The 13,656-nt window shown below is 39.9% G+C and overlaps 1 protein-coding gene across 2 annotated transcripts in view; it reads left to right on the top strand.

Moving 5' to 3' along the window:
* DOK6 (docking protein 6) overlaps nt 1-13,656 on the top strand; it is a 268,564-nt gene that overhangs the window by 94,265 nt on the left and 160,643 nt on the right. The gene's annotated exons all lie outside the window — the stretch shown is intronic.

Genomic DNA, 13,656 nt, shown 5'->3' with positions numbered 1-13,656 from the left:
CACTGGCGCACTTGTGACGTAAGCAACACGCTGTGACATGCCAGCGCTGTGCAATGCTTACGTAAAGATGGTGGCTCCTGTATGACTGGGAGGCCACCATTAAGCTGCTTCCCGCATGTACTAGAGTTGTGGAGTGTGCGGTTGCTGCAAGCTCTGGAACCCTAATTTTGGCAGCAAGACAGCACTTTTGGCCTGTCTGTCTCAGTCCTAGGTCAAGTGCTACTTTTGGTCTTCAGAGGAATTTATTTTTCTAGATAGGACAGATGGAGAATTAAGATAACAGTCACATAAAGGTTTTCCATGGCATGCAGTGACATCTGAGAAGGCTTACAAAAGGATTTGTGAATTTGACTAATAATAATAATAATAGGTTTTATTTATATACCGCCCAATCACTGGGAATCCGAGCGGTTTACAATAGAGGGGATAACAGACAGTTCCCTGCCCACAGGCTTACAATCTTAAAGACACGACACAAAAGGAGAAGGGAATGGTGAAGGAGGGAGGGAATCAGGTCCAGCATTCTTCTCTCCCTCTGAGGCCTGGACCAAGGCAGATGGACCGGAGGGAGGGCTCTTCTTCTTCAGGCTAGGGAGATAATAGTCCTCCCTGCCCTCCTTACCACCCCCACCAAAAATGAAACTAAATCAGTTTGACATAACCTTATCTCACAACATAATTAGCTTGTATATCCAGTTTTTATTGTTAGTAAGAAACACATTTCAGATTCAAAGTAAAGCCCAGCCTGTGTCTATCTGTCTTACAATTCGAAACAGCTGAAGATGACATGGCAGTAAGAATACTGTTAGTAACCAACAGGTTCTGTATGGTAACACTGATAGAAATAAGGTCAGGTGTGCAAACCAGTGTAATACTAGCTTTTGTTAACAAGTTTATTGCTCCCGGAGCTCATTTTAAGCTTGTAACTCTCTAAATTAGAGCAGTAAAAATGATTGATTTTTTTTTGTCCTTCAGTGGCTTAGAACACTTGGCTGTGATTATTATTCTATTCAGAATCTTTGCTTTGGTTTAAGATATTCTGTTGCATGGTTTGGATAATGTAATATTTATTTTGACAAATCTCTTTGTCCCCAACATACAATACTTGAGTTCTAAGTAGATAGCTACCATCTTTTAGTATAAATATTATGTTTTACTTTGCATGTGAAGGTCAGAATGTTCAATTCTGAAGATTCAAAGGAGGATTCGGTTTCTCAATAATTATGTGTTCTCATCGTATGACATACACTTTCATTGTGGTAAACAACATTTATCTTGTCAGATAACAGGTTCCAATATCTTGCAAATGTATTAAGCATTTATAACAGAAAATTCCATTTCACTTGAAAGAAAATGGTACTGCACAGTATTATAAATGATAGGAAGTATGCAAAACTGAACAAATGTGGCAATTTAATGGAGAGAACATTGGCATTTTCTTTCTTAGTGAACACTGTTATTTAACATAAACATATTCATTATCAAACCTCTAAGGTAGAACAGAATAGGAAAAGTGGAAGACCACTTTCCAGATGGATAGATTCAGTCAAGGAAGCCATGGTCCCTAGTCTGCAAGATCTGAGCTGGGCTGTTGAAGATAGGGTGACGGAGGGCTCTGATTCATAGGGTCACAGTAAGTCAAAGTCTACTCGGCAACAGAACAACAACAAACCATAAAAGAAGATGAAAATGCAAACAATATCAAACACAAAATAACTTAATGACATGCCAGCTTGAAATTCCAGCCTTGCAAGTAAGAAAAACAGCTTTCTGCCTAAACAAAGGGGAAGTGCTGTTCAGTGACTTACCTAGTATATTTGATAACCAGTGGTTTTAACACTTTCCTCCTCTTTACAACAAAATCATTTGCAGTCATAATCATGAAATTAAACAAATAATAATAATGGTCAGAAAAGAAAAGAAATACAGATAATAGTTTCCTTCTTCTAATAACTTTGTTTCATTTCCACTAAATCCCTGCTTCTTATATTGACCTTTATTTCTTCTTGCTATACAAAAAACCTCAGAACCTTTCAGTGACATGGTCACAGCCCTTGATATTATCTGGCATTGTTGACTTGATTGCAGATCTAGAGCAGATACAAGTTTTGGGTGGGGTGTGCTTTCTTCTGTTCTGCAGTGACCTGACCCCACTATCTTTCAGTAAGCTTTACAGTCATCCATTTGTGTGAGGCACAGAGATTGTATTTGATTAAGTGGTCACTTGTGTCCTCACTTTCCCCACTTTCAGATCCCTGTTATTTATTGGCAGGCTTTGAAACTGAGTTAACAGTAGTTTGGCTGTTGAGACATGCATAGCAGGAAGGAAGGAGCAGAGAATAGGTACCATAGCTAATCAGATATAGAACATCCTGAACGGCTTTACACTTCCGTGGTGTGGAAAGCCTGTGGTTTTTGGCCTGCCTTGGGAATGGGCTGTGTGGATAGTGGGGTTTCAATTCACTTTCAGAAAGCCTAAGATCAAACAGCTTTTTCCTGCCTATCTGCTCTGGCCCAGAATGGAGCATCTCCATCCACTTCCACTTATATGATTTCCATATTGGCCATCAGGCAGTGTCCATGTATGCACTTGTTTCTTTGATTGGCTGAAGAATGTGTTTGCAATGAACCAGTTGTTGACCTCACAAATTCAATCAATTCTTTTCTTGATCCTAGGCCAAATTCTCCAAAAATCTTTCATTCTGGTCTTTACTTTTGCATTCCATTTGCCTGTGATTATCAATATATACTGATAGGCTGAGTGATCAGTTTTCTCTGAGACTCCAGCATAGAATCTTTCAATTTCTCTTTCTTCTGCATCTCTGTGTGATGCATAATTATGGTTATATTGTTCTGACTTCTTTTAAATGTAATTTTAGACACTGGGCTAATTATAATTCCCATTTGAAGAGGAATGAAAAGGGAAGGGGGGAGGGAATCTTCAGCCCTTTTAAGACTAACTGATTTATATTTTAGAATGATATTTTGTGGTTATCAATCCTCTTCACCAGTTTTTATACCTGAGGTAATAAATTGATATCCACAAATGCTCATACTAAATTAGAAATCAATCATAAAAAAACCCCTGCTAGATTTCTCCCCTCCCCTTCTGCTGTAATACAAACTAGCAGGACAACTAGGGGTGGTTTCTTTATCAAAAGAAAGCAGGACTTACCATCTTCCCTCTACGATCTCTTCTCTTCCTTTTCTGCCTTAGGCCATGTGTAGATGGGCCTAAAAGGCTAGCTTGGGGGTAGAGTTGGGGCATAGTGTCTACACGACACATGCCCCAGCTCCTCCCCCAGGGTGGCATGGTGCCGTGCGCTGCACGGCATTATGCATAGCATCACGGTGCTCTTCTAGTGCTGAGTCCACACAATGCAGTACCAAAGGAGCTCCGTAAAGCCATGGTGCTGCAGCTATCACACCCTTTCCAGGGTGCAAACAGGAGCCACTTTTGCAGCTCCTTCTCACACCCTAGAAAGGCCAGATTGGGTCCTCAGCATGCAGTTGCCACAGCCCCGATCTGGCTGTAAAACATGCAGCTGCAGGCCGCCCCTTTGGGGCTGTCTGCATAGCCCCTTACTCAAGTAAATTCCAAAGAGAAGGGGAGGGTGGGGATTATCTTGCATTCCGGTAGGTTTTGAGTGTCTGCTGCTCAATTCATGTTCCTCACAGCCAAGAACTTCTTCCCTTTTCTGACACCTCAATGAAGGAGGGAGGAGCTGCCATTGCACCCCCTTATATTTTGCATCCAGGATGGAGCAACAGCTCTTTTGGGACACTACTGCTGCTGTTAAATTTACTATACTGTCTCTCACTTGCCCTATCCTTTCCTCTCCTTTTCCCATTTCTTGTAATGGTGTGCTATAAAAGAAGAAGAATGGAAACAGATGATCAGGCTGAGTTCTCAAAATGAAGTCCTTCTTCTTACCATACTTTTCACTGCACTGAGTATTTTAAAGGCCTATTCATGTTGTCCAGGCTGTGATCAAAATTAATAATAAGCCTTTGGCTAATAATTCAAATAGCACTTGATTGGATTTTGATCTTAAAGTTTAACTGCTCTTTATAACCTTGCTATTGTTCATTACTGTGAATAGTTTATTTCTCTTTTAATGTTCACTTTAATTATATTGTTTAATTGTTTTTAATTGTATTGCCATTTTAAATTGTAAACCACTGAGTCCCAGCTTTTGGGGTTGGGGGGTAAAGTGGGATCTGTTGTTACATGCCTTCAAGTCATTTCTGACTTATGATGACCCTAAAGTGAACCTGTCATGGGTTTTTATTGCCAAGATTTGTTCAGAAGAGATTTGCTATGGTCTTCCTCTGAGGCTGAGAGTATGACATGTCATACTACAGGTTTCCATGGAATTAAACCCTGTTCTCCAGAGACGTATTTCAACATTCAAACCACTATGCCATGTGGGAATATAATAATAATAATAATAATAATAATAATAATAATAATAATAATAATAATAATAGCCTTAAGTTCCATTATAGGGAAGGAATAGTCTATTTGGAATAAATAAAATATCATAACATATCTCTCCAAAGAATCTGGAGAGAGATTTATAAAGTATGATATTGTTGTTGTTTTCATTGTAAAAGACTTTAGAAAAAGATGTGTACGTGCAATTGATGTTTTATAAAAAGGACCTCCAGTGACCCTTAAAACTACTAGAATTATGTTGCTGTTGCTTCAGCTGCAGCTATGAACAAAATTATGTTCACTAATGCATCTATTTGCCTAGTAGCATAAGGCTTTAATTACTCGATAGTAATAAACCAGAAGCTGGTTAAAATCCATACTTGTGAAATCTACAATGCATTTTACAAACTGGTCTCCTCTCCCACCACCAGAAATTGCATTTGAAATTTCATATGAAAGAGCATGTATTGGAGGAAAATAAGCAATGTATGTTTGGGAAAATAGATTTGAAAATTGGTATGGATTTTCAAGTGAACTGAAAAAAAGAATTGTCTACTTATCGTCTTGCACTTTACATGCTTTCGAACTGCTAGGCTGGCAGAAGCTGGGACTAGTGACTCTGTCACGTCATGTTTGGGCCTCGCACTGCCAACCTGCTGGTCTTACAATCATCAGGGTCAGTTTATTAACTACTGAGCCACTGCGTCCGCAACAAAAAAACAAAAAGGGGCCGGACAGTCAGAAGAGACCGGCAGCTTCAGCTGGCTTCAACCTGGCTTGAGGGTATGGTGTTTATACATGCCATGTCCCCAAGTCGCCCGGAAGTCATGCCAGCACTTACATGCAGGGTGGCTTCTGGGTGACTTGGGGTGTGGCATTTAGATGCTACATGCTTGGAGCCAATGGAAAGCTGGCTCCAGAGGCAAAGGGGCAGCTTTTCTTTGCCCTAAATAGGAGTGGGTTTTTTCCTAACCTCCCTGTGTTGTTGCTGCTAGTAAGTAGACTCTTGTTACGGCATCTGATGCAGAAACAGGGCACCTGGCCTCATGTGTGCAGCCAGGTGCCCCATTTTTGCATTAAATGTGGTGATGGGAGTCTATTCACTAGCAACATTGATGGACAGAAGTAAGGGGCATATGCCAGTACTGGGTCCATGGTGGGGAGAATGGTGAGCATGTAAACACCCATTCATCCCTGTGCCAGTCCAGGGATTGATCCAAATTAGTGCCTGGGCCAGGAAAGCAAATGCCAAAACCCATGTTTTCTTGGCCCATCTTGGCATATATTCTTTTCCTTCACACGTTTCACTGCTTAACTCTGATACTTGGTCAACATTTGCTCAGACTTTTTTCTTTTTACTGTTGTAATAAGTCCCTGTCTATTTATATGTTGATCTTGTGGGATAGGAAGAGGCAGGGAAAGCAGAGATCGTACATAAAAGGCTGATTAATATTTTTTGTTCGTTGGCTTCATAGAACTAAATTAAACAAAAACGCATCTTTTTTGTGTTAGTGAAACCCCACAAAATTCATTATTTTGTGCTAGTGAAAGTCTGAAATGCCTATAATACTCCCCATATACTATGTTCTAATTGTATTAATTTTTTTTAAAAAATCAGATTTTTGTATGGTAACAATATATGGTTGATTGTTGTTGTTGCTCCCCCTCCATTACAGTAATAAAAAAAATGTTAGACTTGCGAGCGGGAAAATGGAACTTGCCACAGACCCATTGAGGGTGTCAGTAGCTGGTACTATGATACTGAAAACATGATTAGGCCTTAATCTTTCTTTAATTCTTTTCATCAAACAACAAACTCATATTTCCCAATTCTAAAACTGATTGGAGTAACAGGATCGGCCTTGGTGGAAAAAAAGAAAGAAAAACAACAAAGAGAATACACAGAGAATTTTCCTGTTAGAATGTATATTTCTCTTTGTTCTGTTTTCAGGAGTGTACATTACACCTCAACAATTGTTAATATGGTGAGAATGTTAACTAGTTTGTTATCAATTACATTATATACAGGAAACATGGAAGTTTTAGTAAAGGAAGTATATAGATCATTACAATTCCAGTTGCATGTCTGAAGTCTTAGGAGCTTTCCCAGAACCAGGTGAAATTCATAGCACCAAAACTCTAGATTTTGTTTCTTAAGGTAACAAAGGTGGGATACAGACCGCCCAAAAAGGGCAGTCTGCCGCCGCCTCCATTTCCACAGGCAGGAAGCCTCAACCTCCAAACAGCGAGGCTTCCCAGCAGCGGAAAAAGAAGCCACAAAAAGCGGCTTCTTTTTGCGTCGCGCAAGTGATGCCGCAGTGTGCCATTGGCATGCTCGCGACGTCACCTGGGCACCATGATGTGCAGATGCTAGGCGTCCGTTACGTCAAAATGGCAGCGCCCGTGTGAACAGGGCGCCACCATTTTGTACATACTCTGTACGTACTCGGGTTGCCAGCGTCTAAAAGAGACACCCCCAGTCAACCCTAGTACGGACGGAGTACGTACTTGGGTGCCTGTCTGTTCAGGGCCAAAGACATCTATAATAAGAGAAAATGTGAATAAAAGAATGTACGCTAATGACTCAGGTAAAGAAACAACTAATTTGCTTTCACTTGGAAGATGTGTATATGCTTTCCTTCCCACAGGAATTCTCCTTTGAACTCTAGCAAAAGATTCAATAAATTTTATTCATTTCTTCTGCTGTCCCGTAGTTTGAACTAATGGTAACCTGTGGTGAAAAGTACTCTTCCCTTGTAGGTTGTCTTGCAAAACCTCTGCATTTCCTGTTATTATAAGAAATGCAATTTTATCATGATGGTTTTGATGCTCTTTCCTCAATTGGTATAAAACTGTTATTTTAATGCCCTTTTAAATAATCTTATTAGAAGCTCTGGCAGTGCGACAGAGAAAGTCTTGGAATTCAGAGCTATAACAGTTGGGTAAAACTATTGATTGGGTGGACAGTTAATTTGGTAGTGTAATTTAAGAGAGACTGTTGATTTTTTGAAAAACTTTAACACATGAAAAAAAAGTAGCAGAATGAAATTGAAAACTAACCTAATTTTATATGAGGACATTTTTAGGATAAATTTTTAATAGACCCATCCTGTCCACACACAAAAAAGATGCCAAAATTATTCACTTACTATTTTGCCCATTGTTAGTTTTTGCAAGTATTTAACAGTGCAATCCTGTGCAATCCTATGAATGTCAACAAAGAAGTAACCCACATTGAGTTGAGCAGAGCCTTATCTTAGCTAAACAAATACAGAATTGTAGCCAAGTTACCATTTTAAAGGGGGGGAATGCAAAAGAGTCATGAGGGCTATACAGACGGACAGCTAAACGCAGGCCTTTTTTGCCTCAGAAGGAGGCCACGGCACCCACACGCTGCAGCCTCCTGAGGGACCAAAAAGGACCCGCTTTTGGGCAAGTTCTTTTTGTATCCTGGAAGGGGTACCATAGCCGTGCTAGCACACCAAGATGACACCCCTTGTGTGCAGTGCTGTTTGGGCAGTGCACATGACAAGCGTCATCATGGCATGCGCCATGTAAACAGGCATGCGTCAAGATGGCACCCGGGTGGTATGATGAGGGCTCGGAGCATCCAGACACCCCTTGGTGTCACTAAAAAAACCTTCACATAGTTCATTTGAAACAGCCATTAGCCTGCTTGATCAAATGTTTGAAGAGGGAGAATTCAACAAATTTTGCATCAAATAAAACATTTATAGGTCCCTTTACCTTTATATGGCCCTTTCATACTCCACATTTATAATGCTGTGACACTACAATTAATTACATCAACATCTTGTGGAATTGTGGGGTTTGCAGTCTAGAGAGGGATATTTCTCAGCCAGAGGGCTCTAGTGTGTCATGAACTACAAACCCCAATATTCCACTGGATGTTGCAATGACAGTTAACATGGAGTTGTGGTGCTATACAATGGGCCCTCCTCATTTGCTAGGGTTAGGGGCGCAGGGTTTCTGTAAAAAAGGGGAAATCACAAATTAGGGAGTTTAGCTCACAGCTAAATAATCCGGGTTACTCTTCCCAATTTGAATCCTCTTCCGGGATGCAGCCAGATATTATCATATGCATTTCGCTGCCGATGCCACCTCCTGCCTAAAACCCATTAAAACCTGGCTCCTAGCTGTGCTCAGCCAGCCAATTTGCAAAGTTGGGAGCTTCCTAATTTTGCAAATCAACAAGATGAGCTCAGATTCTAGGTGGGTTTTAGGTGGGAGGCGTCATCAGTGGCAAAATGCATATGATAGTATCTGGCTGTATCCCAGAAGAGGATTCAATCCAGGTAAAGTAACCTGGATTATTTAGATGTGTGCTAAACTCCAAAACCCCCACTTTTTTTACTTGAGAGAACACCTGTCTAGGAATTTTTAGGTCCTCCAGTGCAATTGTATGGTCAACATCCACCAGATCTTGATCATAGAATAATGGTGAAGGACTTACAAATGCCTAAATAAGTGTTTTCTCTAGGAATCTCTAGGTCCTCCATCATAATTCTATGGTCAGCTTCTGGCAAAGTCAACTTGATGATCTAGAGATTCCTGCAGATAACATAGTACTGAAATCTATTAATAATCAAATACACAAAAGTCAAACCCACAAATGTTGAAGGCTCTCTGCAATTGTGTGAATGAGAAAGAGCCTTTAAAGTATTACAAGATTCTCATTTAAATCCCACTTACATAAACTCCATTGATTCAGTGGTTCTGCTCTTGTTTGGACTATCAATAGGATTCAAGCCAGTGTGATTACTTTTGTGCATGTGTGTGTGTATGTGTCCGTGTACATATAAAATTATGTAGTGGATTACTGGAGTGCTTTAAAACAGACACTAATGGGGAACACCAAGGTCTGCCAAAGTAAAAAATAAATCTTTAAAAAATCAGGAAGCACTCCTAAGAATATCATCCTCAAAATACCCAGTCCTTTTAGGAGTAAGCATGTTCACTATACATTGAATGACCATCAGTTAGAAAAAGAAGTGGAGAACAGGCAAGAGAGGAGCAGAGTGAGTTACTGCAGGTGAAGACATATCTAGCTGACTGGAATAATGAAGAAGAGTGCTCCATACTGAAACATTTCATTTTGGGACCTCCACCAATTTCTTCTTGTTAAATATGATTTAGATTTGGATGGATATGAGATACAAGGATGTGTACATTTTTCTGGGGTAGTATCAGTGTTATATAGTTTGCTGGAAAAGTAGTCAGATTGTATCATTCTGTATTATATAGCATTTCTCTTGTCTGTTCAAAGGCTGATGCCGAAATCGTCTATAGTTGCTAGTATACTATCTATGGTCTTCCACAGTAACTCAACTGTATTTGATTACAACCAATGACAACAAGATGTAGGCCAGAGATAAAAGAGTTTCTAACTGTTCCTGAATAATTAAGTGGGCTTCGGTGTGACAACAAGATGTCTTGTGTAAAGTATGCATTCATTTACTATGTATTTGTGGTGTTTGTCTTCCTGGTCTTATTATTTATTTATTAGAGTTTACAAAGCTTTCCTATGTATAGGAAAAGGAAGAAAAGAATCAATGTTATTCTTTGTAAAAAGCAACAAGAATTCACAGTCAACAGATTAGAGAATTTTGGCTAACCATGAATAATAATATAATTCAAAAGATATCACAATTTGAAGATACCTGAGTAGAGCCTTCTGAGTTTACGTGATGTGATAGTATTTTTCCTAAAAATGACTACAGAATCATAGATTTGTGGAAATCTAAATGTATCTTTTAGGAGCTTGGCCATAAATTATGCTACTTTTAGAACAATTTTTTGAAAATGTTCTACCATCCTTTCAGCATTTGTTACCAATGACAAATTCCTGAAAGAATGCTAGGATATTTTGCCGCCAATGGCATGTAGTTCAAAGAGTAAACATTTGTAATCCAGTATCTAGCTTTCTGCTGCTTGTTATATGATAATGTTATAGGAAGACTTTATATGTGCAAAGAAACATTCAGATCTTACACCTTTGTAAGGGTAAATCAAATCATAGAAGCAACATGTGTGACTATGTGAATATAGCTTTTAAAAAAGGTGAGACATTGCATGTTTAAAGACTGAAAAAAAATTGTGCCTGTAAGATGAGGACTGTTCTTAGATCAATCTCCATATTAAATTTCACAAACTCATGAAATCTCAGTCATATGTATTGCAAATTAATCTTTTGCTTAGACTCATCTATTGCTCAATATTAAAATTAAATTTAAACATTAAATCAAAATTCCTGAAACTTATTTTATGCACACTGCATTTCTTAAAATCACCTAAATAAGCAGGTCTAGTTTGGTTAAAAGGGACAAAAGTGAGTAAAAAAGATGAGCGAAAACAGTGAGGTACATTAACAAAGAGCAAAGAAAACAGAACAAAAATACCTAAGGGACCCATTTTTGTTACATGAGGACCACGAATGTACCTTTATAATTCAGTATCCATTGAATGAGCCCACTAGATATAAAAGAACATGAATACCTCCGGGTGTTCACTTTCTACTACCTTTCCTGGAAATCTGCCATGTTGTAACATTATTTCCAAGAGATAAACTTGCAGAGTGGCGTTATTGTTACTGGAAGAGCACAGTGAAGGCTGCTTGCACAATTTCCATTTCATCTGGATAGCAGCCTGGTCTGATGAAAACATCCACAATTAATTTATATGCTGTTAGGGGTTGGACTAGCTTTTGAATGCTTAGCTGAAGTCATTATTAGCACTCTGAAAATAGCTTGTTAAACCAACTGTGAATGATGAATGGAGGGGTATCAGGTAGCAATTTTGTCAGTTTTACTTCAATAACAAACGTACAAAAGCAATAATAGGAATCATTTTTAATTGACAAGACTTGTATGTGAATGAGGTTTGTTTGCTTGTTTTCCTGCTTGCATATTTACAATATTTGTATACTAAATTTCACTCTGAACCCCCCAATATATGGTGCATGAAAAAAAATCAAGTCTACAGCATAGACTTAATGAAAACATAAAAACAAAATGTTCAAACCAGTCACAATAGTAAAAATCATTTTATACAAGAACCTTCCGTTAAAAGAATCCTGGCATAAGTAGTTTTTAAAACCTATTTAGAACAAGTTGGTGGAGGGGAATGATACTTCTTTGGGTAGCACAAGTTGTCTTAAGAGATGTTGTAAGAGGGCACGTGTCTCAGGTTCCTGATTTCTATGGGTGCAGATTAATGGGTATGTTTGTGTGGGTGTAAGACAGTCCTTCAGTAACTAAGCCCAAAGCAATTCAGGTCATAAATTAATCACCAACTCAGATTGGTGATAATACTATGCATATTATGCATGTACTGGTAAACTGTACACTTCATTTAATGCAGCTTTATTGGTAAGACTTCCAGTTGTAGATACTCAATTTTATATTACGATTTCTAGGGCCGGGGTGGTGGTGGTGGTGCATTACAAGAAATTTTGCTTTCCTAAAATAGTGAGTGAGTTTCTGTTAACTTGGCACATTGTATCTGTTTGTGCTGAGTTGTATTATTGAGTTTTAGCTATTGCCTCAGGTGCTGCTGCAAATAACCACACATAACAACAAGTGTGGAAGAAAGGCCACAAATTTATTAGCAAGCAATTGGAAAGGGTTGGCACCAAGCATGAGATCAGGATCTGCGAAATCAAACAACCCCACTTTTGTCTGATTATCCAAAAACCTGGCACCCACAAGGCGCTTGGGATGACCTAGGGCAGTGATGGTGAACCTTTTACAGACCGGGTGCCCAAACTGCAACCCAGACCCCACTTAGGGGTCGCCTAAGGCCATAGGTTCGCCATCACTGACCTAGGGGCTAAGGAACACAACTTAACTGCAAAACATGCCATGCGTTCACATATTCACTAAGCCCCTAGTCACCGGGAGGCGCTCCCGCGTTATGGCCCCCGCAATGGCCATACGCCTGCACTATTCGCCCCCGGGTATCTATTGACTCCCAACCAGAGGTTCAGAGCCCTGATACCACACCGTGCAGATCCTGGCCTATGCTGCTGCCCCAAGTTGTGACAAAAAACCCACAAAACAGCGGTGGGTGGGGTAAGCTGCTCCTGTCTTCCTCCCTTCCTAGCTTGGCTCCGCACCGTGCGAAGCCGACTGGGAGACGGGGCCTGCAACACGGCCTTATATAGGCCTAAGCCCCGCCCCCCACAACATGTGCTGCGGAACTCCTCCTCCAAGGCAGCCCAACCAATGGGCTGTACTAGAGGACCGGAAGCTCCGCACCATTGAGCCCGACTCCCAGAGCGTCATGGGGCGGAAGGACCGCCCCTTCCGCCCCGCACACCAATAGGGAGCCGGGGCAAGCCCCAGTGCATACTGAGGCTTGTAGTTTTTGCCGTCTCTAGCGGCAAAACGGTCTGCCCGGCTAGCGGGCGACCGTTTTTAATGGCAAGTATTGAGGTCTTAGAATTGTAACTAATTTACTCTTTAAAGGAACTTCCTTAGCTCTGGGGAAAAGAGAGGCAAATACTGAGAAAGGATAGGAATAAGCAAATGCAGAGCTTGAAAGCAAAAACAAGAATGCACTTAGTAATATGGTCCATGAGTAAAATACTTTGTTAATCTGATAAATCAGGATAAAAGGTCAGTTTGGAGCACTGTGGGTATTCCATAAATCCTTTGTTTAGTATGTTTTCAATCAAATAATGAAAGAAGGCATGATTATTTTTAAATTGAAAGCAGCTAAGGGCCGTGACACTTAAGAGACATATGGCTGTATCTGCACTGCAGAAATTATTCAGTTTGACACCATTTTAACTGCCATGGCTCAATGCTATGGCATTTTGGGAACTGTAGTTTTGTGAAACATTAAGTCTTCTCTGTCAGAGAGCTTTGGTGCTAAAACAAACTACAATGGCAGTTAAAGTAGTGTCAAACCAGATATTTTTTTAGTGCAGATTCAGTCTTATGTCTGAATCCCATTGGTGTTCTTTGTTAACAGTTGTACTCTTTTTACAGGGGTACAAAATGATGTTGAGGGAAAGCAGATAAAATCTTCTAGCATGAAGCAGACTATTTCTTCAATGCCTTACTTCCTTCGTGCCCATTGTGCCCTCCTACCACCACTGCCTGTGCTAGTTTCATTAAGTCATCATAAGTGCAAACAGAATTTCAGCCAGAGATTTACTCCTTTCCCTCCAGAGATTTACTCCTATATGCCTACAT

This window comes from Sceloporus occidentalis, unplaced genomic scaffold (genome assembly GCF_023333645.1).
Source record: "Sceloporus occidentalis isolate IW3139 unplaced genomic scaffold, rSceOcc1.0.p SCAF_3, whole genome shotgun sequence".
NCBI lineage: Eukaryota > Metazoa > Chordata > Lepidosauria > Squamata > Phrynosomatidae > Sceloporus > Sceloporus occidentalis.
Note: the sequence above shows the minus strand (reverse complement) of the source record. Positions and strands in the feature narration are given on the sequence as shown.